We start from the raw sequence: 25,595 nt of genomic DNA on the forward strand, positions 1-25,595 counted from the left end.
ATATAAATTGTGTGGCATACCGGTTTGTCTCTGCCACGACTAAGTCCAAGAGCTCCGCAGTCAAGAACAGCTCAAAAAATCCCAGGGCCGAACCGATCTGAGCTGTCTCAACCCGAACTCCAGACTGGGCGGTGAAAGGGGGAACTACAGGTGCGGCTGAAGTTGGTGACTGCCAATCAGGGTTTGCCAGCACCTCAGGGACTCTAGGGGCTCTACGGGCCTGTCTTTGCGGTGGCTGCGACGGGGTAACTATTGCACGTGCCACCGTACCAGCTTCAACTGCCCTTCTGGTGCTCGCCACTTCACCATGTTGTACGGCAGAGCTGGTACTAGGTCCAGGGAGGGCTGCGCTGCTGGTGTATGCCTCACCACGTGATCCGACAGCGCCAGCCCCACTCTGCTGCCCTTGAAACGGATCCTGCACAACCTGTGGTCTAGCGACACGGGGCCTGGTACGCCTGGTGCTATCAGGGACCTCAACCTCCTTTTCCAAACTTTGGGTCAGACTGCCACTGCTCTCTACAGGTTTATATTCTGACCCGCTATATTCGTCAAATGAGGGTTCCCATTCCTCATCCGACTGGGTCAGAAGCCTGTAGGCCTCTTCAGAAGAATACCCCCTGTTTGCCATTTGGACTACTAAATTTAGGGATATTCCCTGAGACTACCCAAGAAAAAAAGCAAGCCTGTCTTACAAAGGGGAGGCTAGCGAAGTATCGGAGGCCGCTGCGGTTGATAAAAAATATGAAAACTGATTTTTTTATCGCCGCAGCGCTTGGAAAGTGATTGTGCAGTGATCAAAAAATATAATATTTTTTGTCACTGCGGCGGGGCAGGCGGGGGTGAACGCACGTGTGGGCGACTGATCAGGCCTGATCGGGCAAACACTGCGTTTTGGGTGGAGGGCGAGCTAAGGTGACACTAATACAATTATAGATCTGACTGTGATCAGTTTTGATCACTTACAGATACTATAAAAGTACAAATGCTGATTAGCGATACGCTAATCAGCGAATCAGTGACTGCAGTGCGGTGGGCTGGGCGCTAACTGACGCTAAACTACCTAACCAAGGGGCCTAAACTATCCTAAAACCTATCAGTCAATACCAGTGAAAAAAAAAAATGACAGTTTACACTGATCCCTTTTTTCTTTTCACTAGGTGATTGACAGGGGTGATCAAGGGGTTAATTCGGGTGATGGGGGTGATCTGGGGCTAAGGTGAAGTGTTTGGTGCTACTCACTGTGATGTCTGCTCCTCTGCTGGAACCAACCGACGAAAAGGACCAGCAGAGGAGCAGACAAGCCATTTAACACATCATATTTACTAAGATGATGTGTTATCTGGCTTTTCATTCGTTTTTTTGGAAAATCGCCAGCCTGCCAGTCAATGATCGTTGCTGGCAGGCTGGTGACGAACTTGTCCTCTAACTTTTGCCGGCCCGCGATGCGCATGTGCGGGCCGGCTTTGAGCGAAATCTCGCGTCTCGCGAGATGACGCGTATATGCGTGACTCTGCGCAGCCCTGCCGCCTCCGGAACGCGATCCTGCGTTAGGCGGTCCGGAGGTGGTTAAGGATGAAGATGAAAACTAGTTTATGTTGTTATTAGAGCAATAGTGATAATCATTGTTTGCTATCTAGATGTCCTGGCCTCCGGTCTTATGTATACACTACTCACAAAAAGGAATATTTGGCCTGTGGATGAAATTTCAGGATGAACCTAAAATGCACTCTAACCTTTACAGGTGAAATTAATGTGACCTTATATAAACTTTTGAATGCACATGCCCAACTGTTCAATGTTTCGGTACTTTTTGCACAACTTGCTGTTCTCTAAAAGGTGTTTGATCCATGAATCGCCCCAATAAATTCCCTGGTTCAATTAGAATTGGTATTTGAACAGTCCTCCTCATCATTCTGTTCACATTTTGACATCATAAGACCAAGACGACACCTAACAATTGATCAATATTGCGAGGCTTCAAGCACGATGGTCTCAGACGAAAGTGACCACTGATGTTAGAGTGTCACAGCGTGTCATCAGCAGATTGCAACAGAGATAATGAGAGACTGCAAGAGTCACAGAAAGGCATAGAAGTGGAGGTCCTTTGGCCACATCCCACACTGATGACAGTTTCATTGTGAAAAATGGCCTGCGGAACCGGATGATGAATGCCATACAACTCCAGGCACATTTAAGAGAGGTGAGAGGCACCCAAGTGTCATGTCAGACCATCCAAAACCATTTACATCACCATCTTCTGCGTGCTCGTCAGGGTACCTGACCACATCACCAACACAGGCGTCATCGTCTAGCATGGGCCAAGGAGCATCTACGCTGGACGAGTGACCAGTGGGCCTCAGTGCTGTTCACTGATGAAAGTCGATTCATGCTGAGCAGAAATGATGGCCGCCAATGATGTTGGAGACATCAAGGACAGAGCTATGCATCTGCCACTGTTGTCACCAAACGAGCCTTTGCTGGTGGTGTTACAGTGTGGGCAGGTGTATCTAGTCAATACAGAACTGCCCTACACTTTGTCAGTGGTACAGTGACAAGCCCATACTACTTGAATAACATCATTAATCCAGTCATTGTGCCTCTGCATGAACAACACAGGGCTAATTTCATATTCATAGACGACAATGCGACAGCTCATCGAGTTCGCATCATTAGGGAACGGATGCTGCACTTTCTCCAGACCTGAATTCCATTGAAAACCTATGGGATCAGCTGAATCACAGTGTAGAGGCTCGTAACTCCTTACACCAGAACCTCAGTGACCTGAGGGCCGCCCTTTAAGAAGAGTGGGATGCCATGCTTCAGCAGACAATAAGTCGACTTGTGAACAGCATGAGACGTCATCGTCAAACTCAACGCCACATGACAAGTTTTTGAGACATTGACATTTTGTGTTTCAATAAATTGTTTGAGATAAAGAAATCACAATTGCATGCTTCTACTTAAATGTCCTACTTTCATGATATAATATCACTGTAGCGTTAACGTTTTACGTTTTCCATAAATTTCACCCGAAATCCAAACATCCCTAACTTTTTGTGAGTAGTGTATGTTTTACCCTAATGTGTAATAGGAGCCGATAGATTTGAACTGCTTGGAAGAAAACACCACTTGGGTGTGTTTTACAATAAATCATGGTTCAGTTTTAAAATATTTTTACTATGTGTCTGGAATATTAAAACCATTGAAGTGTTTGTTTCATTATTGCCAAACAAGAATGTTCTCTGGTGTTTTATGTTAAATTATTTAGGGGTGGTTAACGCGGTTGAAATTTAAATTTTTTGAGGGGTGGGGGGTGTTAAATTTCTTTAAGCAACATAAATGCATCAACATAGACATTTTCTCACAGTCCAGACAGGCTGAATGTGATCAATAGACCTCTTCTTGCTGCCGGTGCCCCATCTTGGCACTCTTGCTGTCTCTCTGTCTGTCTACCTACCATCACGTTGTGTGGAGGCTGCGACTTGCATCATGCCACTTATGTTACTTTCCAACCATCACGTTCTTTTTTATTTCTTCTCATGACAACGTGTGTGTTTAACCCCTTCTACCCTAGGCCAGTTTTCACTTTCCTGACCAGTTAACTGTGTTACTTTATGTGGTAATAACTCTGGAGCGCTTTTAGTTATCCAAACCATTAAAACATTTTTTTTTTGCTCGTGGCATATTATACTTCATTTAAGTTGATATGTTTTACCTTAATTTATAAAGGTAAATATTTATCAGATCGTGATACCTCATAAATTTCCCATATGTCTACTTTATGTTGGCATCATTTTGTAAATGTTATATTTTTTTTTTGGATGTTAGATGGATTAGAATTTTAGATGCAATTTTTTTTTGTCACTGCAGCATGGGGCGCCAATGGAGAGGCAGAGGGAGCCCCCTTGCTCTGCTATCCTCTTATATGCTGCAGCATTTAACCCGCCGGCATAAGCATTTACAGCAATGCCGGCAGATACAGAAGGGGTCCTGCTGACAGTTACAGCCAGACCCCTATATTGATTGGGCGTGCACAGCTCCGGTGCCCACTCTATCATCATGATGTACTAATACTAAAACATGTGCCAGCACAGTGTGTTTTTAAACACGCTGTATGATAACGCGTCAAATGTGCATTTACCCATAGCTATGTATGTCATTGTCACTCAGACATCATTTACTATTGCTGTCATTGCCTTCCAGAGCATGGAGATGTTGGAGGAAAAAAAGAGGGGGTTATATATCAACTTTCAGGGCAATTGGTGCAACTTCGGTTTGACCTAAATTGATGGGTATGAACCAAACTTTTTCAAAAATTCCACAAACCGGACCCAAAACAAATCTCGACCGGTTCGCTCATCTCTACCGGGATACATAGAACCTTTTTGAATGGGCCCCCTGAGCAACTTCCCTGAAACCCCCCTCCTGCGGCTAGTGAAGACTGCCCATGCTCACCATACAACCCTCCATCCACTCAGTCATGTGAAAATAGGAAAATAAAATGCTTACTGGTGCTGGACAGGAGGAGTCAAGAGTTTACTTTACAGTATAGTAAAGTACTGTGCACGACACAGTAGTTGTTCCCTCTTAGTGTCCCCATCACAGTAGAATGCTCCCTTAGTGCTCCCTTTACAGTAGTGAAGCCCCCTTAGTGCCCCCACACAGTAGAATGCTCCCTTAGTGCTCCCTTCACAGTAGAATGCCCCTTAATGCCCCCCTTACATTAGTGTTGAACCCTTAGTGCCCTCCTTACAATAGTGAAGCCCTGTAGTGTTAAAACAAAAACACTTACCTAGTGTCACGGCTGGGTCTCGTTCCCGGTGTAGTTTGCCATGATACGTCTACCGTGCATGCAGTTGCCTGGGGCAATGTGTTGTTTCTGCATGTGTGTGCACTGCTACTGTTTCCTGCCCTCTCCCCAGTCTGGTGGTTATGGGGTTAAGGTGTGGATCTGGGTGTGGTCTCATGGCTCTACTTATCCTGTTGCTGTGAGAACGAGGTCAGTGGTATTCCATCCTTGGTTGGTGCTGGAGCCTTGCTCCTTTCCTGGATATTCCATCTGTCCAGTGTGAGGGCCACCTAGTTTAACATCAATGTCTTCCCATTGTTGTTATATCCTCTACCCTTCCTTACATGTCTCTTTGTATGGTGTGGGATTTGTTTGGGGTTTTGTTGTAAGTCTAGTTGTTGTTACATGTCTGGTCTGTTGGTGTTTGTAGTCCAGCATGTTTTCTAGACATTTCCCCTGTCTGTCTGTGCATTTGGTGAGAGGGCTCCTGGAGGGCTCCTGAGTTCCCCAGGGGGGAACCACAAGTCAGTGATCAGCTCTGCCTGGTGCTGTCATACATCCTGTCCGCATGGGGGTCCAGGGAGTTATTGGTGTCAGTGTTCCTTCCTGTTGCTGCGGCAGGTAAGTGCTAGTTGTTCTGGTGTGTTGTTGTATCACTGGGTTCTTACCTACCGATCCAGTTGTTGTTCACTGTCTTCTCCTCTCCTTGCTGCTAGGCCTGTGGAGACTCCTGTTCATCATTGTTGTGGATGAACAGGGTGTCTCAGTCCTGACTTTAATCCAGGGATATTCAGGGTCAGCTAGGGCCCAGATTCCTGTATATGAACCCTCCTACCATCTGGGTCTGCTCATACGGATAGAAGTCAGGTTCTGCAGTAAACCAGTGTGCTTCTTTACTGTAGGAGTTCAAGTACAAAACAATACATACAAGGCACTGAGGTGGCTTCTCCAGTCTTCTCCCTGGAAGAAGGTTTGGTGCTGAGGAAAGGCCTGAGCTAGCTGTCTCTATAACTCTCAGATGGCTGGTATTCTGGTCAAAGGCTGGTGATCCAGGGTCTGTGGCAGAGTATCCCCGTCTCAAAGTCTTCTGGTCACTCATTCAGTGTGATAGAGTCTCTTCTTCTAAGCACTGATCACTAATTGCAGAGCACTTGGGCCCTGACTGCTCTCCTTAAAGGGCTTATCCAACCCCTATAATGCCCTCAAAATGCTTGGGCCCCTCATACTGGTCATACTTACCCAGCTCTCCGGCACCCGCATTGCTTCTGATGCCCTCACAGTCGCCGCTGCATCTTCCCGTTAGGCAGATCAAAAGATCAGTGGTGTGCAGCCATTAGCAGGCCACAGTGTGACGCTAGGGAGGCTCGGTCCCGTCGCAGCCTGCTATTGGCTCAACGTTCATACAAACCTACCCCCCCCCGCCTCGTTGAATATTTTGATCCGCACGAAGGAGAGAGGCAGTGAGTAGCTAAACTATAACCTTCTGCTGGGAGGTGTGGAGTGGAGAAACTCAGCCCAAACAGATACAAAATTTCAATTTGCATCTGTCATAGACTTGCATTAGAACTTCAATGATACCTAATAGGAATGACAAAGCAGTTTTTCCAAATAAAAACAAGTCCTCATACATAACAGCCTAGCTAAACCAGACATCAAAAAGGTCAGTCTGTCTGGTTTTTGTAGTAAACAAGTCTGACTTTTACCTCCAAAACATGCTCATCTTTAACTCTTATGGTAACTGTGGAAAATGATTAGGTTCTCATTTTAGCTAGAAAGTCCCAAAAGTCTCAGTATTCCTTAACCCTTTCCACAGTCCCTTACAAATACAGTGCAAATGAACAGGGTATATATCACACAGACATGTAAAATGCAGTTTCACAGTATTAAACAGTATAAGTCAGTGCAAGTTAACCCTTTAAAGTGAAATAAAGTAAGGAGTTGATGACTTTGCATTGGGGAAAATGTCCAAAAATGTCCAGACTTCAAAGTACCCCTGCTCCAGTGCACTAACACTTCCTGTTGTCATATTTGCGAAAATACCCGCAGAACCACCCAGGCTGCCATGGGTTCTAAAAATACAGATGGTTACATGAAATCACAGAGATAAGTTACAGTCGCCATACGTATATATATATATGGACAAAGTCCTCACTCTGATATGATAATATCTGAGACACTTAGCCAATATATTTTGATCAAAACACATCTGAGCCCGCCTACCAAGCGCCAAGGTGGTCTCAGGTCAGGCGGGTCCTACGCTAAACCTACCTAAGCCATTGGGCTTCTATGTTCAGGAGCGCAGACGCCGCACATATGGTGTGCTGCTCCTAGTCACCTCCATGTGCATCAAGCAACCAATGGGAGGAGGAGCAAGCACACCTATATGTACCACCTAATCAAGGCGCTCTATTGGATAGGAAGGGCAAAAGTGCAGAGGAATGCTACTCCCAAGATAAAATAGGTGCACATTCACACTTGAAGGTGCCACTCCCTCAAGCAAATACTACATAGACTTGGTAGGCGGGCTCAGATGTGTTCTGATCAAAATATATTGGCTAAGTGTCTCAGATATTATCATATCAGAGTGAGGACTTTGTCCATATATAATGCTTGCATCTACTTTACTAAGTGCATTATTATCTTATTTCTGTGATTTTCTTCAATAATATGGCCAGTGACATCCGCAGATTTGTATATCATACCGTGCAGGATGTTTTTATCTTAGTTTTTTCTGTGATTTTTTTTGGGTAAGGGGTTAGGTCAAGAATTTGGCATGTGGGGGTGCCGTTTCAATTTTTGCCTCAGGCAGTACGAAGGCTATGTGCACCCCTGCCGTGCACCCCTGCCCCTGGCCAAAAAGCACTGAGGGAAGGGGGCCCAAGTTGAACTCTTGCACCAGGGCCCACGAGCCGTTAGCTACTCCCCTGCAAGCAGCTATCTTGTTTGGTTAGGGGGGGTGCTGAGCAGGGGATCCCTCTCTATGGATGCTTAATATCCTAATAGGACATATGAACAGGAGTTTAAGAGAACTTCAGCTCGCCTGACTTTTCTTTTTGGCAAAAACAAAACAAAACCCTATATTGCTCATAAAATAATAGTTCTGGAGCATCTTTTCTTAAAACTCTGTGTTGTGCTGTTTCTCTGTTATTACTCCTGGAAATGTGTGAATAGACTGACAACTCAGTGTTACCGTCTCCTTGTCAATAAGGGTGTGTCCCAAAATGTCTGACATTGTCAGCACTGGAGAGTGCAGTGACACACCTTATTGACAAGATGATGTGGTCATTTTATTCATACATTTCCAGGAGGAATATATGAAAGAATATAAAGAACTAGCTGGCTGCCTCAATGAATACTTCTGTTCAGTTTTTACAAAGGAAAATGAAGGAAAAGGACCTCAGTTAGGAAGGAAGACTAATGAATCTGTTGATGCATGTGTCTTTACAGAGGAAGAGGTTCTAAGTCAGCTGTCTAAAATTAATACAAATAAGTCACAGGGGCCTGATGGGATACACCCAAAGCTATTAAAAGAGCTCAGCGGTGAACTAGCAAAACCATTAACAGATTTATTTAACCAATCACTGGTAACAGGAGTTGTCCCAGAAGATTGGAAATTAGCAAATGTGCCCATTCACAAGAAAGGTAGTAGGGAGGAATCGGGCAACTATAGGCCAGTAAGCCTGACAATAGTGGGGAAATTAATGGAAACCATACTCAAGGAGAGGATTGTGGAACATCTAAAATCCCATGGATTGAAAGATGAAAAACAGCATGGGTTTACTTCAGGGAGATCATGTTAAACTAATCTTATTGATTTTTTTGATTGGGTGATAAAAAAAAAAAATAGATGGCGGAGGTGCAGTAGACATCGCATATCTAGACTTTAGTAAGGCTTTTGATACTGTCCCAAATAGAAGGCTTATCAATAAATTAGAGTCTTTGGGCTTGGACTCCCATATTGTTGAATGGATTAGGCAGTAGCTGAGGGACAGACAACAGGGGGTTGTAGTGAATGGAGTATATTCAGACCATGGTCTTGTTACCAGTGCCTCAGGGATCTGTTCTGGGACCCATATGGTTTAATATCTTTATCAGCGAAATTGCAGAAGGCCTCGATGGTAAGGTGTGTCTTTTTGCTGATGACACAAAGATTTGTAACAGGGTTGATGTTCCTAGAGGGATACACCAAATGGAAAAGGATTTAGGAAAACTAGAGGAATGGTCAAAAATCTGGCAACTAAAATTTAATGTTGATAAGTGCAAGATAATGCACCTGAGGCGTAAAAACCCAAGAGCAGAATATAAAATCAGTGATACAGTCCTAACCTCAGTATCTGAGGAAAGGGATTTTGTGGTCATTATTTCAGAAGACTGAAAGGTAGGCAGACAGTGTCATAGAGCAGCAGGAAATGCTAGCAGAATGCTTGGGTGTATAAGGAGAGGCAATACCAGTAGAAAGAGGGAGGTGCTCATGCCGCTCTACAGAGCACTAGTAAGACCTCATTTGGAGTATTGTGCGCAGTACTGGAGACCATATCTCCAGAAGGATATTGATACTTTGGAGAGAGTTCAGAGAAGAGCTACTAAACTAGTACATGCATTGCAGGATAAAACTTACCAGGAAAGATTAAAGGACCTTAACATGTATAGCTTGGAAGAAAGACGAGACAGAGGGGATATGATAGAAACTTTTAAATACATAAAGGGAATCAACAAGGTAAAAGAGGAGAGAATATTTAAAAGAAGAAAAACTGCTACAAGAGGACATAGTTTTAAATTAGAGGGGCAAAGGTTTAAAAGTAATATCAGGAAGTATTACTTTACTGAGAGAGTAGTGGATGCATGGAATAGCCTTCCTGCAGAAGTGGTAGGTGCAAATACAGTGAAGGAGTTTAAGCATGCATGGGATAGGCATAAGGCCATCCTTCATATAAGATAGGGCCAGGGGCTATTCATAGTATTCAGTAAATGGTTCTTATCTGCCGACACATTCTATGTTTCTATGAATAACAAAGGAATGTCACAACATAGAATTGTGAATTTGCAATTCGGGAATTCTGATATTTACTAAAACAGGAATGTCAGGAGAAATAAGATTTCTTTTAGAATTTTCATTACAATAAAAAACTAGTGGGGGAAATTTATTAAGACCGGCATATTGTACACCGGTCTTGATTCTCCCTGTACTGCCTGAGGATGCTCCAAAATGAATGCAGAGGTGCAGACCTCTCATATATTTGGCGCATCTTTCAGCCGAGATGTGCCTCGTAGCTGCTGTAGAATTAAGGGGCACATTTATTAAGACTGGCATTTTAGATGCTGGTCTTAATAAAGCCCTAGCGCTGGTGGTGGTTCAGCCGAAGTTATGAAGAGGTGCCGGCCTCTTCATAACTTCGGCGAATCCTCTGCCAGTTCTAAATGTAAGACAGCTTTTGAGCTGTCTTACATTAAGACCTTTTTCTACGTCTGAAACAGGCGTAGAAGATGGTAAATGAGACTACGCCCACAATTTTAGACCACACCACACCCAGAAAACTGGTGTAAAAAAAGATAAATGTGGTGGCCCTGCGGCACGGCCCACTCCCTGCCCATGGTACGACCCCCTTTTCTCACCACTTCTAAAAATTGCTATGAAGGGGGAATGTTTTACTGTACAAATGGCATGCGACAAAAATATTTAAACAAGCCGAACGTTGGACAAGAGTGGCCCATTGGTTGGAACAGATATTCCAGATAAGAAATGCACTGCACTACAGAGTATCCAGTCTTTGCAAAACTAAATACATACTAAGATTAAAAATGTACGGGCACTCAAGTAACCCACAGCATATATCTATAATACAAATTTATTAAAAAGAACAAATCACTGACTGAGACGATCATTCGAATAGAAACCACAATAAAACATTGAAAACATAAAATCCCACTTCTAAATAGTATGGTTCTGATACATATATGTTTTTTTTTTTTTTATCAAAGACTGGCTTTTTATGCCGGTCTATGATAGCATCTTCGCTGCTGGCGGAAGCGCCTAATTTATGATGAGGCCTGTCTCCTGCTGTCAATGTGTCTGGAGGTGTCATGGTCTTACCTTCTTGCTGTTCTCCTTCGTTTGACATGTGCTTGCGGCCATCTTGGTTTCTGGGTTTCTTGTAGCCTTCCACCCTGCGGCTCCTCCTTCCCACTGGGAGGAGCTGGATGCCTAGCTCATATATATAGGAGGTCTGTGGCTTCAGTTCCTTGCTTGGTCCTCCTGTGTTCACATGCTTCTAAGACTGCTGCTGCTTCTGGTTCCTGATCCTGGCTTCGTCTGACTACCCTGCTGGTTCCTGATCCTGGCTTCGTCTGACTACCCTGCTGGTTCCTGATCCTGGCTTCGTCTGACTACCCTTCTGGTTCCTGATCTCTTGCCTCTCAAGACTCTGCTTCGGTTTCACCATTCGTTTGGACTTTTGCTTTACAGCTTTATTTTCAATAAAGCCTTCTTATTTTCACTTATCTCTTGTTGTACGTCTGGTTCATGGTTCCGTGACATTAGGACCAAGCCATGAGTTCTGACGGTACAGGGCCATCCTCGCTACCCATGCTGGTTGCCAGACTTGATCAGCAGGATCACCTGTTGGGTCGGTTCGCTGTGGCGTTGCAAACCCTGCTTGAACGCACGGCTCATTTCGCTCCCGTTGCCGATGGGTCGGTTGTCGCTCCTACTGCCGCTCCGGTTGTTGCGCAAGAGTCTACCCCGACACCTGTTGTTGCGCCTGCGGTGTTTCGGGGTATGACCGGTTCTGCCCCTCTTCCACAGCGCTTTGGGGGAGAGCCAACTCAGTGCCGAGGTTTCCTTAACCAGGTGGGCATTTATTTCGAGTTGCTGCCACATGCCTTTCCTACTGAGAGATCAAAGGTGGGCTTCTTGATCTCGCTGCTCTCGGACAAGGCCTTGGCCTGGGCCAGCCCTTTATGGGAGAACAACAATCCGGTGGTTGCCGAGTTTTCCGGTTTTGTTGCTTCTCTTCGGAAGGTATTCGATGTGCCGGCTCGTGCTGCCTCTGCTGCGAAGCTCCTTATGTCCATCAGACAGGGTTCACGATCCGTAGCTGAATACGCCATTGAGTTTCGTACCCTGGCAGCAGAGGTGGGCTGGAATAATGAGGCTCTGGTCGCTGCTTTCTCTCATGGTCTCTCGGATGCCTTGGAGGATGAGGTTGCAGCTAAGGACCTACCAGTGGAGCTCGAGTCTCTTATTTCTTTCCTGATTTTGATTGACACCAGACTCAGGGAGAGACCTTCCTTTAAGGAGAGCCTGCGGAGGTCTTCTAACAGATTGGCGCCTACGTTTGCTGTCCCACCCGTGCCTCCCTCTCCTCCCACGCCTTCTGGGGATGACTTGTCTGGAGGTGAACCCATGCAGCTGGGGTTTGCTCGCCTGTCCGAGGGGGAGAGGGTACTCCGGAGACGCGAGGGTCGATGCATGTACTGTGGTCTCGGTGGGCATTTTCGGTTGACATGTCCGAACCGTCCGGGAAACGCTCGTACCTGAGATCCTGTCGGGGGCAGATCTTGGGTGGAGTCTCCTCGTCCCCGGTTTCCCGTGTTGACAAACCACTGATCACTGTTGTCCTCTCCTGGGTCGGGGGCTCGGTGACGACCCAGGCGTTGGTGGACTCTGGTGCTAGTGGTTTGTTCATTGATAGTGTGTTCGCTGCCGCCAATTCCATTCCTCTGCAGGCTCGAGGTTCCCCACTGGCTCTTGAGGCGATAGACGGCAGACCCCTTCTGTTGTCACACGTGACTCATGAGACCCTTCCAGTGGGGATAGCCATTGGTGCCGTTCACAGAGAGTCGGTCTGTCTCCAGGTTATTTCGTCTCCACACTACTCGGTGGTCTTGGGGTACCCCTGGCTCCAGAAGCATAATCCGACTTTCGATTGGAGATCGGCCGAGATCCTCTCGTGGTCACCGCAGTGTGGGGCTAGTTGCATCCATGGGTCTGTCAAGTTGCTGTGTACTTCCTCGGACTCTCTGTTGCCTCCTGAATACGAGGAGTACCGGGATGTATTCGATAAGGTGCGCGCGGTTGCCCTACCTCCGCACCGCCCATACGATTGTGCCATAGAGTTACAACCTGGTGCCGTTCCTCCTCGTGGCAAAGTCTATCCACTGTCGGTAGCGGAGAATGAGACCATGGAGGAGTACGTGAGGGAGGCGCTTTCACGCGGACACATTCGCAAATCCTCGTCCCCGGCAGGGGCTGGATTTTTCTTTGTGAAAAAGAAGGGCGGTGAGTTGAGGCCTTGCATCGATTACAGGGGTCTCAATCGCATCACGATCAAGAACGCTTACCCGATACCCTTGATTTCCGAGCTGTTCGATCGCCTTAAAGGGGCCACGGTCTTTACCAAACTCGACCTGAGGGCGGCATATAACCTGGTAAGGATCAAGGCGGGCAATGAGTGGAAGACCGCGTTTAACACCAGGACCGGTCATTATGAATCCTTGGTTATGCCCTTTGGGTTGTGCAATGCGCCCGCAGTCTTTCAGGAATTCATCAACGATGTTTTCCGTGACCTGTTGCAGCAGTGTGTGGTGGTCTATTTGGATGACATCTTGGTATATTCTGAATCCATGGAGGCCCACATTCTGGATGTCAGACGAGTGTTGCAACGGTTACGAGAGAACAAGCTGTTCGGTAAGCTTGAGAAATGCGAATTTCACCGATCCCAGGTAACCTTCTTAGGTTACATAATTTCCGCTGAGGGGTTCTCCATGGATCCTGAGAAGGTTTCGGCTGTCTTACAGTGGCCCCAGCCCAGTGGTCTTCGTTCCCTGCAGCGCTTTTTGGGCTTCGCCAATTATTATCGGAAGTTCATCAGGGACTTTTCCATGCTGGCCAAGCCTCTCACGGATCTGACCAGGAAGGGCAGTAATTCCCAGGTCTGGGCGCTCAAGGCCATCCGAGCTTTTGAGGCCCTAAAGTCCGCTTTTGTGTCGGCTCCGATTCTGTCGCATCCCAACCCTGGGTTGCCCTTTGTCCTCGAGGTGGACGCGTCTGAGACGGGAGTAGGCGCCCTTCTGCCTCAGCGTAGAACACCAGAGGGTCCTCTGCTTCCTTGTGGGTTTTACTCCCGGAAACTGTCTTCCGCGGAGGGCAACTATCAGATTGGTGACAGGGAGTTATTGGCCATCGTGCAGGCCCTTAAAGAATGGAGGCATTTGCTCGAGGGTTCGGTGGTTCCGGTTCTCATCCTGACGGACCATAAGAATCTGACCTACCTTTCTGAGGCCAAGAGATTGACACCACGTCAGGCCAGATGGGCTCTGTTCTTGTCACGTTTTAATTACGTGGTCTCCTACCTACCCGGTTCCAAGAACATCAGGGCGGATGCCCTATCACGGCAGTACTCCGAGCTGTCCAGGGAGGAGTCGATTCCGACTTCGGTCATACCTCCGAATCAGATCCTGGCCGCCATTCGCACCAGCCTGACCTCTCCCCTGGGTGAGCAGATTTTGGCGGCTCAATCTGGTGCTCCCTCTGGGAGACCCAACGGCAGATGTTTTGTGCCTGAGGAGTTGCGCACTGGGTTGTTGCGAACCTACCATAACTCCAAGACCGCGGGGCATCCTGGAAAGAATCAGCTGTCCTGGGCTGTTTCACGTCTGTTCTGGTGGCCTTCCCTACGTTCCGACATCGCCGCATATGTAGCGGCATGCTCCGTTTGTGCCCAGAGTAAGTCCCCTCGGCACCTTCCGTTGGGCCTTCTGCAACCCATAGCCACCGGGGAGCGCCCATGGTCACACCTGGGGATGGATTTCATTGTGGACCTCCCTGCATCCCGAGGCCATACGGTCATTCTCATGATTGTGGATCGGTTTTCCAAAATGTGCCACTGTGTTCCTCTCAAGAAGTTACCCTCTGCACAAGAGTTGCCCACGATTTTTGCCAGGGAGGTCTTCCGGTTGCACGGTTTGCCCAAGGAGATTGTGTCGGATCGGGGGAGTCAGTTTGTGTCCAGGTTCTGGAGCGCCTTTTGCTCCCAGTTGGGGATTCATCTCTCCTTCTCCTCGGCCTACCACCCTCAGTCCAATGGGGCCGCAGAACGATCCAATCAGGCCTTGGAGCAATTCCTTCGTTGCTATGTCTCCGATCACCAAGACAATTGGGTTGACCTTCTGCCTTGGGCTGAGTTTGCCAGGAACACGGCGGTGAACTCTTCCTCTGGGACGTCTCCCTTCATGGCCAATTATGGGTTCCAACCTGCCGTGTTACCGGAGGTATTCTCTCCCCAGGATATTCCGGCGGTGGAGGATCACCTTTCCGTCCTACGTGCTTCTTGGGTACAGATCCAGAAGTCCCTTGAGGCCTCTGCGCAGCGCCAGAGACTCCAGGCTGATCGCAGACGAGCGCCTGCTCCTTCCTACCAGGTCGGAGACCGTGTATGGTTGTCCACCCGCAACCTCAACCTTCGAGTGCCCACTCCCAAGCTGGCGCCTCGCTTTGTTGGTCCCTTCCGAGTGCTTCGCAGGGTAAACCCGGTAGCCTATGCCCTTGCGCTTCCTCCTGGCATGCGGATCTCTAACGTGTTTCATGTCTCCCTGTTGAAGCCACTGTGTGTAATCGTTTCACTTCCTCGGTTCCTCGGCCTCGTCCGGTCCGAGTGGGCAATCATGAGGAGTATGAGGTGAGCAATATCCTGGACTCACGCCTGGTCCGCGGTCGGGTGCAGTTTTTGGTCCATTGGCGTGGTTATGGTCCAGAGGAGCGTTCCTGGGTTCCCTCCGCAGATGTCCATGCTCCTGCCTTGCTCCGAGCCTTCCACGCACGCTTCCCTCAGAAACCGTTTTTTGCTCCGCGGAGGAGGGGCCCTTGAGGGGGAGGTACTGTCATGGTCTTACCTTCTTGCTGTTCTCCTTCGTTTGACATGTGCTGGCGGCCATCTTGGTTTCTGGGTTTCTTGTAGCCTTCCACCCTGCGGCTCCTCCTTCCCACTGGGAGGAGCTGGATGCCTAGCTCATATATATAGGAGGTCTGTGGCTTCAGTTCCTTGCTTGGTCCTCCTGTGTTCACATGCTTCTAAGACTGCTGCTGCTTCTGGTTCCTGATCCTGGCTTCGTCTGACTACCCTGCTGGTTCCTGATCCTTGCTTCGTCTGACTACCCTGCTGGTTCCTGATCCTGGCTTCGTCTGACTACCCTTCTGGTTTCTGATCTCTTGCCTCTCAAGACTCTGCTTCGGTTTCACCATTCGTTTGGACTTTTGCTTTACAGCTTTATTTTCAATAAAGCCTTCTTATTTTCACTTATCTCTTGTTGTACGTCTGGTTCATGGTTCCGTGACAGGAGGGAAAACTTGTGTGCCAGTACATTCTTATTCTGCATATTTAAACTAAAACACTTCCTTTAATGTAAGAATTAATATAAGACATAATATTATATAATGGAGAATAATTGCCCCTTTAACAATATTACAGCCCACCAGACATTGACTCTGGATATGTCTGGTGCAAGATGAATCTAATCGTTAAGTAGCTTCCAGTAGAAAAAAAACAACATGACGAAAAGAAGAGAAAATTGCCTGTTGCCAACACAATGTACAGATGTCCATTATATGAAAATGTACATAGGCTTTACAAAAGTAGCATGTTAGTTGTGTGTAGGAGGTTGATGCACATTAATGATGTTCTCCATCTCCCATTTTGTGCATCCGTTTAGGCTTTTGAAGATCTAAGTTATGTTTGAGAGGTCTCCATAAAGAGGACACTGCACATCCATGTGTCTCCCAAGTGTTCTATCTTCATATTCATCCATGACACTGATTTATATGAACGCTGATAAGCATTTATTCTCTACATATCTCTTTCATATTTGCCATGGCTGATTACATACCCAACAAAGTGGCCAGTGGTAGTGTGGTGGTGTCCAACCTGTGGCTCTCCAGCTGTAATACTCTCTTGGCAGTAATATAAATACTATTATTCAGGGCACCCACGTTTTCACAATTTTTTTTATTAGATCTGGTTCTATATTTTTGTGCTTAATTACTCCATTTATGATGTCATTACACTGTGTATGTACAGTTGAAACCAGAAGTTTACATACACTATATAAAAAGACACATATGCATGTTTTTCTCAATATCTGACATGAAATCAGAATAAACCTTTCCTGTTTTTGGTCAATTAGGATTACTATAGTTATTATTATTTGCCAAATGCCAGAATAATGAGAGAGAGAGAGAGAGAGAGAGAGAGAGAGAAAGAGAGAGAATCATACACTGAGATTACTATGCCTTTAAAAAAATATTCTGGACTGCTCATATGATGATGTCATGTGTTTGGAAGCTTCTGTTGGGTTTGTTGGCAACATCTGAGTTAATTAGAGACACACCTGTGGATGTAGTTAAATGCACACCTGAAACACACTGCTTCTTTTTGTAGCATTATGGGAAAGTCTAAAGAAATTAGCCAAGATATCAGGAAGAGAATTGTGGACTTACACAAGTCTGTCTCAACTTTGAGTGCAATTTCAAGATACCTGAAGGTGCCTCGTTCATCTGTACAAACAATTATACGCAAGTACAAACAAGATGGGAACGTCCAGCCATCATACCGCTCAGGAAGGAGACGGGTTCTGTGTCCCAGAGATGAACGTGCTTTGGTCCAACATGTGCATATCAACCCAAGAACAAAAGCATAAGACCTTGTGAAGATGATGGCGGAAGCTGGTAAGATTGTGTCAATATCCACAGTGAAACGAGTACTATATCAACATGGGCTGAAAGGCCACTCTGCCAGGAAGAAGCTATTACTCCAAAAGAATCATAAAAAAGCCAGATTAATGTTTGCAAATGCACACAGGAACAAAGACCTACATTTTTGGAGACATGTCCTGTGGTCTGACAAAACTAAAATTGAACTTTTTAGCCATAATGACTATTGATACGTTTGGAGGAAAATGGGAGAAGCTTGGAAGACTAAGAACACCATCCCAACTGTAAAACACAGGGGTGGCAGCATCATGTTGTGGGGTTGTTTTGCTGCAGGAGGGACTGGTGCACTTCACAAAATAGATGTCATCATGAGGAAAGAAGATTATGTGGAAATACTGAAGCAACATCTCAAGACATCAGCCAGGAAGTTAAAGCTTGGGCGAAAATGGGTCTTCCAAATGGACAATGACCCGAAGCATACTGCCAAACTGGTTACAAAGTGGCTTAAGGATAACAAAGTCAATATTTTGGAATGGCCATCACAAAGCCCTGATACAGTCCTGATCAAAAGTTTAAGACCACTTGAAAAATGGCAAAAAATCATATTTAGCATGGCTGGATCTTAACAAGGTTCCAAGTAGAGCTTCAACATGCAACAAGAAGAAATGGGAGTGAGACAAAACATTTTTTTGAGCATTCAATTTAATAAAAACAATGAATAAACTGAAACAGGCTGTTTTTCAGCTGATCAAAAGTTTAGGACCACATGCCTTTAAAAGCCCAAATCTGTGCAAAGATGTGGATTCATTGTCATTTTCTGTCAGGTAGTCACACGTTGTGATGGCACAGGCAAAAAAACTCTCCCTTTTTGAACGTGGTCGGGTTGTTTAACTGCATAAGCAGGATCTCTCACAGCGCGCCCATCGCTGCTGAGGTGGGATGCAGTAAGACAGTCATTTGGAATTTTTTAAATTCTTAAATGATCCTGAGGGTTATGGAACAAAAAAGTCAAGTGGAAGACCCAAAAAAATTTCATCAGCACTGAGCCGGAGAATCCAATTGGCTGTCCGTCAAGACACTGGACAATCCTCGACCCAAATTAAGGCCCTTACTGGTGCTGACTGCAGCACCATAACCATCAGACGGCATCTGAGACTGTAGGGCTTCAAAAACAAAAAACGTCTTCAAAGACCTCGTCTCCTTGAACGCCACAGAACTGCTCTTTTGGACTTTGCAAGAGAGCACCAAACATGGGACATTCAAAGGTGGAAGAACGTTTTATTCTCTGATGAGAAAAAATGTAACCTTGATGGTCCTAATGGTTTCCAACGTTACTGGCCTGACAAGCAGATCCCACCTGAGTTGTTTTCCACGCGACACAGTGGAGGGGGCGCCATAATGGTCTGGGGTGCTTTTTCCTTCAGTGGAACAATGGAGCTTCAGGAAGTGCAGGGTCGTCAACCGGCCACTGGCTATGTCCAGATGTTGCAGAGAGCATTCCTCATGACTGAGGGCCCTCGCCTGTGTGGTAACGACTGGGTTTTTCAACAGGACAACGCTACAGTACACAATGCCCGCAGGACAAGGGACTTCTTCCAGGAGAATAACATCACTCTTTTGGCCCATCCTGCATGTTCCCCTGATCTAAATCCAATTGAGAACCTTAGGGGATGGATGGCAAGGGAAGTTTACAAAAATGGACAACAGTTCCAGACAGTAGATGACCTTCGTGCGGCCGTCTTCACCACTTTGAGAAATGTTCCCACTCACCTCATGGAAACGCTTGCATCAAGCATGCCGAAACAAATTTTTGAAGTGATAAACAATAACGGCGGAGCTACTCATTACTGAGTTCATGTTTGGAAGTTGGATTTCTGTTTTGGGGGGGGTTTAGTTTTTTTTTTGGAGGTGTGGTCCTAAACTTTTGATCAGCTGAAAAACAGCCTGTTTCAGTTTATTCATTGTTTTCATTAAATTGAATGCTCAAAAAATGTTTTGTCTCACTCCCATTTCTTCTTGTTGCATGTTGAAGCTCTACTTGGAACCTTGTTAAGATCCAGCCATGCTAAATATGATTTTTTGCCATTTTTCAAGTGGTCTTAAACTTTTGATCAGGACTGTATCAAGCCTATTGAAAACGTATGGGCAAAGCTAAAAGGGCAGGTGCGAGCAAGGCGACCAACAAACATGGCTCAGTTATACCAGTTTTGTCAGGAGGAATGGGCCCAAATTCCGACCAACTATTGTGAGAAGCTTGTGGAAGGATATCCAAAAACGTTTGACCGAAGTCATACAGTTTAAGGGCAATGGTACCAAATATTTATGAAATGTATGTAAACGTTTGACTTTGCAGAAAGTAATAAAAATGCCTTAAAACATTCTCTCTCTCATTATTCTGGCATTTGGCAAATAATAATAATTATGGTAATCCTAATTGACCAAAAACAGGAAAGGTTTATTCTGATTTCATGTCAGATATTGAGAAAAACATGCATATGTGTCTTTTTATATAGTGTGTGTAAACTTCTGGTTTCAACTGTATTTCCTGTTTTTCATATATCACATTGCTTGAAAAAAGCTCCACGTGCATGCTAAAACGTTGCTGTGATCCCTTCCTTAGATTACATTCACACGGCCATTTTAGAACCAAATAAAGTCTATGAAACTACTCACATGGCTGTTTTTATAATGGCCAGTGGATAGTGGCCGCCAAAAAAAAGGACGTCCTATTTTTGCCCATTTTCACGGCCAGATAGCCCCCATTGAAATCAATGGGCCCGTTTATAAATGGCCGTATAGGCAGGAGTGCACCCCTCTAATGGCCATTAAATATGGTTAAAGTTTCTTTCAGGAGTTAAAATTTTAAAAACAGATATCTCATCCACTTGAACGCATGAGCACTCGCTCTTCGAACCCTCGCTACTCACATCACAGCCTTCTCTCTATAAACCGTCCTCACTGTTGCCACCACCAGCTGCTCCTGATAGGTTGATATGCCATAAATTATCTGGATAGCAATATCAATGCTGATATTAGCTACTCTACTCAATTATGGATTATGGATCTTGTAGCTGACGAGTCACCATCATCATTCATCTACATAATTTTAGTTTTTATCAACTCACTGCTGATTTTTGAAGTTTTTGAGAAATCCCATTTTTTCCCCCCCACAAATTTAAGTCTTTGTAGTATTGAACTTGCCAAAGAGGTACAAAATAATAAGCAAAAAAAATAGAATTGTGGGAGGTTTATACAGTTTTTGTTTTTCAAACCTTTTGTCTTTGTAATTACCAATCACAGCACAACTGTGAAGAATACAGAATGAAAGCTGTACTGTGATTGGTTGCTATGGACAACAAAGACAGTTTTTGTTTAAGACAGTTTGATAAATCTGCCCCAGTGTTCTATTGCGTCTAATACTATATTTGACTCAACAGGGCAGATTTATGAAACCGTCTTACAGAAAAACTGTCTTTGTTGCCCATAGCAACCAATCACTGCACAGATTTCATCTTTCAAGAATGCTATAAGAAATGAAAGTTAGGATGTGATTGATTGCTATGGGCAACAAACACAGTTTTTGTTTTAGACAGTTTACTGCAAATCTCTCTTGCATTGAAAATGTAATCTTCATGCCAAGGTCTACGTTGACTTGGGACAGTCTAAACTGCCTGGGGCATGTAGGACGCCAGTTGGCAAGTGGGGTAGTCCCTTATCAAGAGTGACATCTTATAAAGATGCAGAAGAAAAGCACAGCATCCGAAACCTGAGCCAATGTTTGCAATGTACTGAATTCCGGGACATAAGACAGGTCACAATGCCAGTAATTCTTAGCCTCTGAATAAAATAAATTGGGAATCTCCTTAAGGCACAGACAGGAGGATATCACATTAATCTAAAACAGACAGTGAAGGAAAGGTTACAGACCTACCATTGTAGTGAATGTCATTTAGTATTCAACCATTCAGCTTGGGTCACTCTTGTAGTAAAATCAAACAAGTCTTTTTTTTTTTTTTTAAAGTGCAGCAGATGATATTGGTTTATCAGTATATTGGTTTCCATTGTGTTAATCAAGAGTCACTCATGCTGCATGATGTGGGCTAACCTAGAGGAAGAACACAAGGTTGCTATACTTTTTAAAAGTTTTGGGAATGCCACTATCTATATAAAAAAAAATTTAAAATCCTAAAATTCAGCAGTTTTCATCCTGAATAAAATTGAATTATTTTTGTATTTTTTTGGGGAGGGGGGGGGGGGGTAATTTTTGATTTCCACAACATGTCTATTACTTTAAAGGTATGTAACACCCCAGAGTGGTGTAACCACTACTGCACCCTGCTACTATCTCTAATGGGATAATATAATGTAATCTTATGTATGTCTTTCCAGGTCCTCCACAATGTGCATTCATAATCTTGTTATGTAACTGTTTATTACATGTAATGTGCCTGGTTCACCAGCAGGTGGCAGCGTAAATGGCAGAGCTATCGTTAGAGAGAATGGAACTTACCATACCATTCTCCCCCCTTTGGGCCGAAGTGGACCAGTCCTGCTTGCTACCAGAAGGAAATGTGGCAGTTCTGGTTTGTGCTGGTTGAGACTCCATGTTGGAGCTGCCAGGATTCTAACCTATTCCTTGGCAGACTACAGAGAAGAAGTGCAGCATACATAGGAAGCTGAGTTATGCAACCAGCCTGTCAGTACAGCAGAGTCAGAGAGAAACAGAGATATAGCAGAGTGCCTGCCAGTTTAATGCTATAGCCTGCTGGAACCAAGACAAAGCCTGAAACTGTTTGGAGAACGTTTATTCAAAGTAAAGCTGCTATTAAATTTCATCTCAAGGTCTGGACTCCAGTTATTCTCTTATTCGTCAATTATTCCCCCTATTTATTGCATTGGAGCCAAAGCCTGGGGTCCAGCTGTATCCAGGTAGGAGCACCGTGACACATAAAGAAACAGATAGGCCGCACTATACCACTCAGCCATCCTACACCTGGGTCGTGATATAGTAGGGCCCTGGGGCGCGGCCGCCCATCGCAGGTGAAAATACTTTTTTTTACTGCAACACAAACAATAATTCAGACAAAAGAACAGAGAACTTGTGCATAAGTGATCACCCTCTGAAAGTCAATACTTTGCGGAACTACCTTTTGCTACAATTACAGACACCAGACTCTTATGTTAGTGCACAGCAGTTTTGAAGTCAAGTCAAAGATTCTCAAGTGGATTAAGGTCTAGACCTTGACTAGGCTAGTCCAAGACATTTAAATGTTCCCCTTTAGACTGGGGGATGTTTTTCATTGGTATGGCCTGGAAAACCGGTCAGGATTGAAGTAAAGATGGATGGCAGTAAATACTGTACAATTCTTGAGGGAAAACCTGTTTCAGCGGGACAATGACCCTAAACATACTGCTAAAGCTGCACTAGAGGGTTTTAAAGAGGACCTGTCAACAGGAAATGCAGTGCAATCTGCTGGCAGCAGGGCCGGTACAAGGCAGGGGCCGAAGGAGCGGGTGCCCTGGGCGCTACCATTTGCGGACAGGAGGGGGGCGCAGGTGAAGTGCCAGCCACGGCCCCCCCTACATCATGCTGTGCCCCCCCAACTAAAATGACCCCCCCCCCCCCCAAGTGAGCAGCCGCCGCCGGGCACAGGGAGATGAGCGCTTCCATTGCGCTCATCTCCATTGTAAACTGTCTGTGCCAGCGGAGGTGCAGGGGAGGGAGAGGCGTGTCCCTTCCCTTTCCTCTGATAGGCTGCAGGCAGGCACCGAAGTGGAGGAGAGGCCCCGCCCCCTAATTACTCCTGTTTACCTTTCTAAAGCTAAAGGACCTTTGATGATGTCATCACAGGTCCTGTAAGGGAACTGCACAGTGTAAAGTGTAGTTCCCAGGTTAGAACAGTGCATCTGCCAGGACCTGTGATGACATCATCTTCAACATCACAGGTCCTGCAGAATCTAGCAAAGGAACTGCACCAAAAATGGTGTAGTTCCTAGGTTTCAAAGGTACATCTGCCAGGACCTGTGATGACATCATCACAGGTCCTTCAACCCCTAACAGCAAGTATTAAAAGTTCACAAGCAGCTCTGTATTGATCCATACAGACTGGAATGGAGAGGTAAGAGGAGGTCCTCCACTTTTCATCATTTACCCCCCCCCCCCCCCCCTCCATGCCCTGTTTTTACTCATTGCTCACTCATGTATACTACTTCAGACAGTTACCACTACCTCATGTACCTCACAGTGACTATAATGCATAACTGACCAGATATTTCTATAAACACTGCATCTACAGTATTATACCTTCTATGTGTCACATCAATACACTGCTCTGTATATATATATATATATATATATATACACACACATACATGCACACACACTGCATATATTACACAGTATTATACATGCAATATGTACAGATATATAGTATATACCGCAGTGCACTGATATGTGAGGTATGAGGTATAATAGATGCTGTGTGTACAGATATCAGTACACTTCTGTATATACTATATATGTGAGGTACGAGGTATAATAGATGCAGTGTGTACAGATATATAGTATATACAGCAGTGTACTGATATGTGAGGTACGAGGTGTCAATACACTGCTGTATTTACTATATACCTGTACACACTGCATCTATTATACCTCGTACCTCACATATTACACTACTGTATATACTGTATACACTGCATATATTATACCCCGTACCTCACATATCAGTACACTGCTGTATATACTATATACCTGTACACACTGCATCTATTATACCCTGTACCTCACATATCAGAACACTAGGGAATATACTATATACCTGTACACACTGCATCTATTATACCGCGTACCTCACATAACTGTACACTGCTGTATATAATATACATCTGCATCTATTATACCTCTTTTGTGTGCCAGGGCTGTTTTGTAATCCCATTCCGGCCCTGATGGCATAAATTATAAAACGTAGCAGCAAGAATAGTTCATGGAACAAAGGGAGGGGCTATAAAAGGGGAATGGGGGCCCAATTTAGATTCCTGCTATGGGGCCCAGTGATTTTTATGTACGCCCCTGGCTGCAGGCACTAGGCCGGCAGCCTATCAGAGGCCGGCGCAATGACGTCATCGTGCCGCCTGAGCCTTACATTACAGCGTGGGACACAGGAAGAGGCTGCATCGCATCGCTGACACTTAGGTAAGTATAAGTGTTTTTTTTTGGTTTTTTTTACAATAGTGTTACTGGCACATTGGGGGGGGCTTATTACAAAACTGGCACATGATGATGGGGGGGACTTTATACTGGCACATGATGATGGGGGGGAACTTTATAGTGTCTGTGACTTTCAAAGTCCCACAGTCCTTTGTTCTATTGCTTTAAGTATATTCTTGTTTTGAAACAACATTGATTCTTTCTTAAAAAGGGGGGGGGGGGGGGGCGCAGTTTGCCATCTTCGCCCTGGGCACCAAATGGCCTTGTCCCAGCCCTGGCTGGCAGCATGTTATATAGCAGAAGAAGCAGAGCAGACTGATATATGAAAAGATTCAGTAAAACTTGTAATTTATACATTGAAATCTCTGCTATTTCTGACTTCATTGTTTACATGAGAGGTCTTATCAGTCACTGATAGCATTCTCTGTGTAAGTGTGTATACATAGATAGCTGTCAGTCACTGGTAGCTGTACACGGGGAAGGTGCAATCTGTGATTGATAGCATTCTCTGTGTGTGTATACAGAAATAGCTCTTAGTCACTGATGCGTAAATGGGGAAATATTATTATTTTTTTTTTTTAAAGGTGGACATCACCTTTAATCATATTTTAACAGACACAGGAAGTGAAGATTCACCTAGTTTACAAGCAAATCTGGAAGTATGTTCCTTTCCCCCCCCCGGCTTTTTTTTTTTTTAACAAATCTTTATTGTCGTTGAGCCATATTGATCGACAGATACATGTCAGTTACAATAATTGTAAAACATGAATCGTTATACATGTACAATATTGATTACACTTATAAGCAGTACATTTAGGTGTTGGCACAACAATTTTTATTGTTTACAATCCCCCTTCTCCAGTACCTCCTAAATTTGCAGAGTAATACAA

The 25,595-nt window shown here is 45.1% G+C and overlaps 1 long non-coding RNA gene across 1 annotated transcript; it reads left to right on the forward strand.

Moving 5' to 3' along the window:
- Window positions 1-3,298: 3,298 nt before the first annotated feature.
- Window positions 3,299-25,168, forward strand: LOC120986906. The gene is made up of 3 exons (XR_005775838.1): window positions 3,299-3,309; window positions 4,234-4,238; window positions 25,036-25,168. It is a non-coding gene; the product is annotated as an uncharacterized LOC120986906 (long non-coding RNA).
- The last annotated feature ends 427 nt before the right edge of the window (window positions 25,169-25,595 follow it).

Source organism: Bufo bufo, chromosome 1 (genome assembly GCF_905171765.1).
Source record: "Bufo bufo chromosome 1, aBufBuf1.1, whole genome shotgun sequence".
Classification (NCBI taxonomy): domain Eukaryota; kingdom Metazoa; phylum Chordata; class Amphibia; order Anura; family Bufonidae; genus Bufo; species Bufo bufo.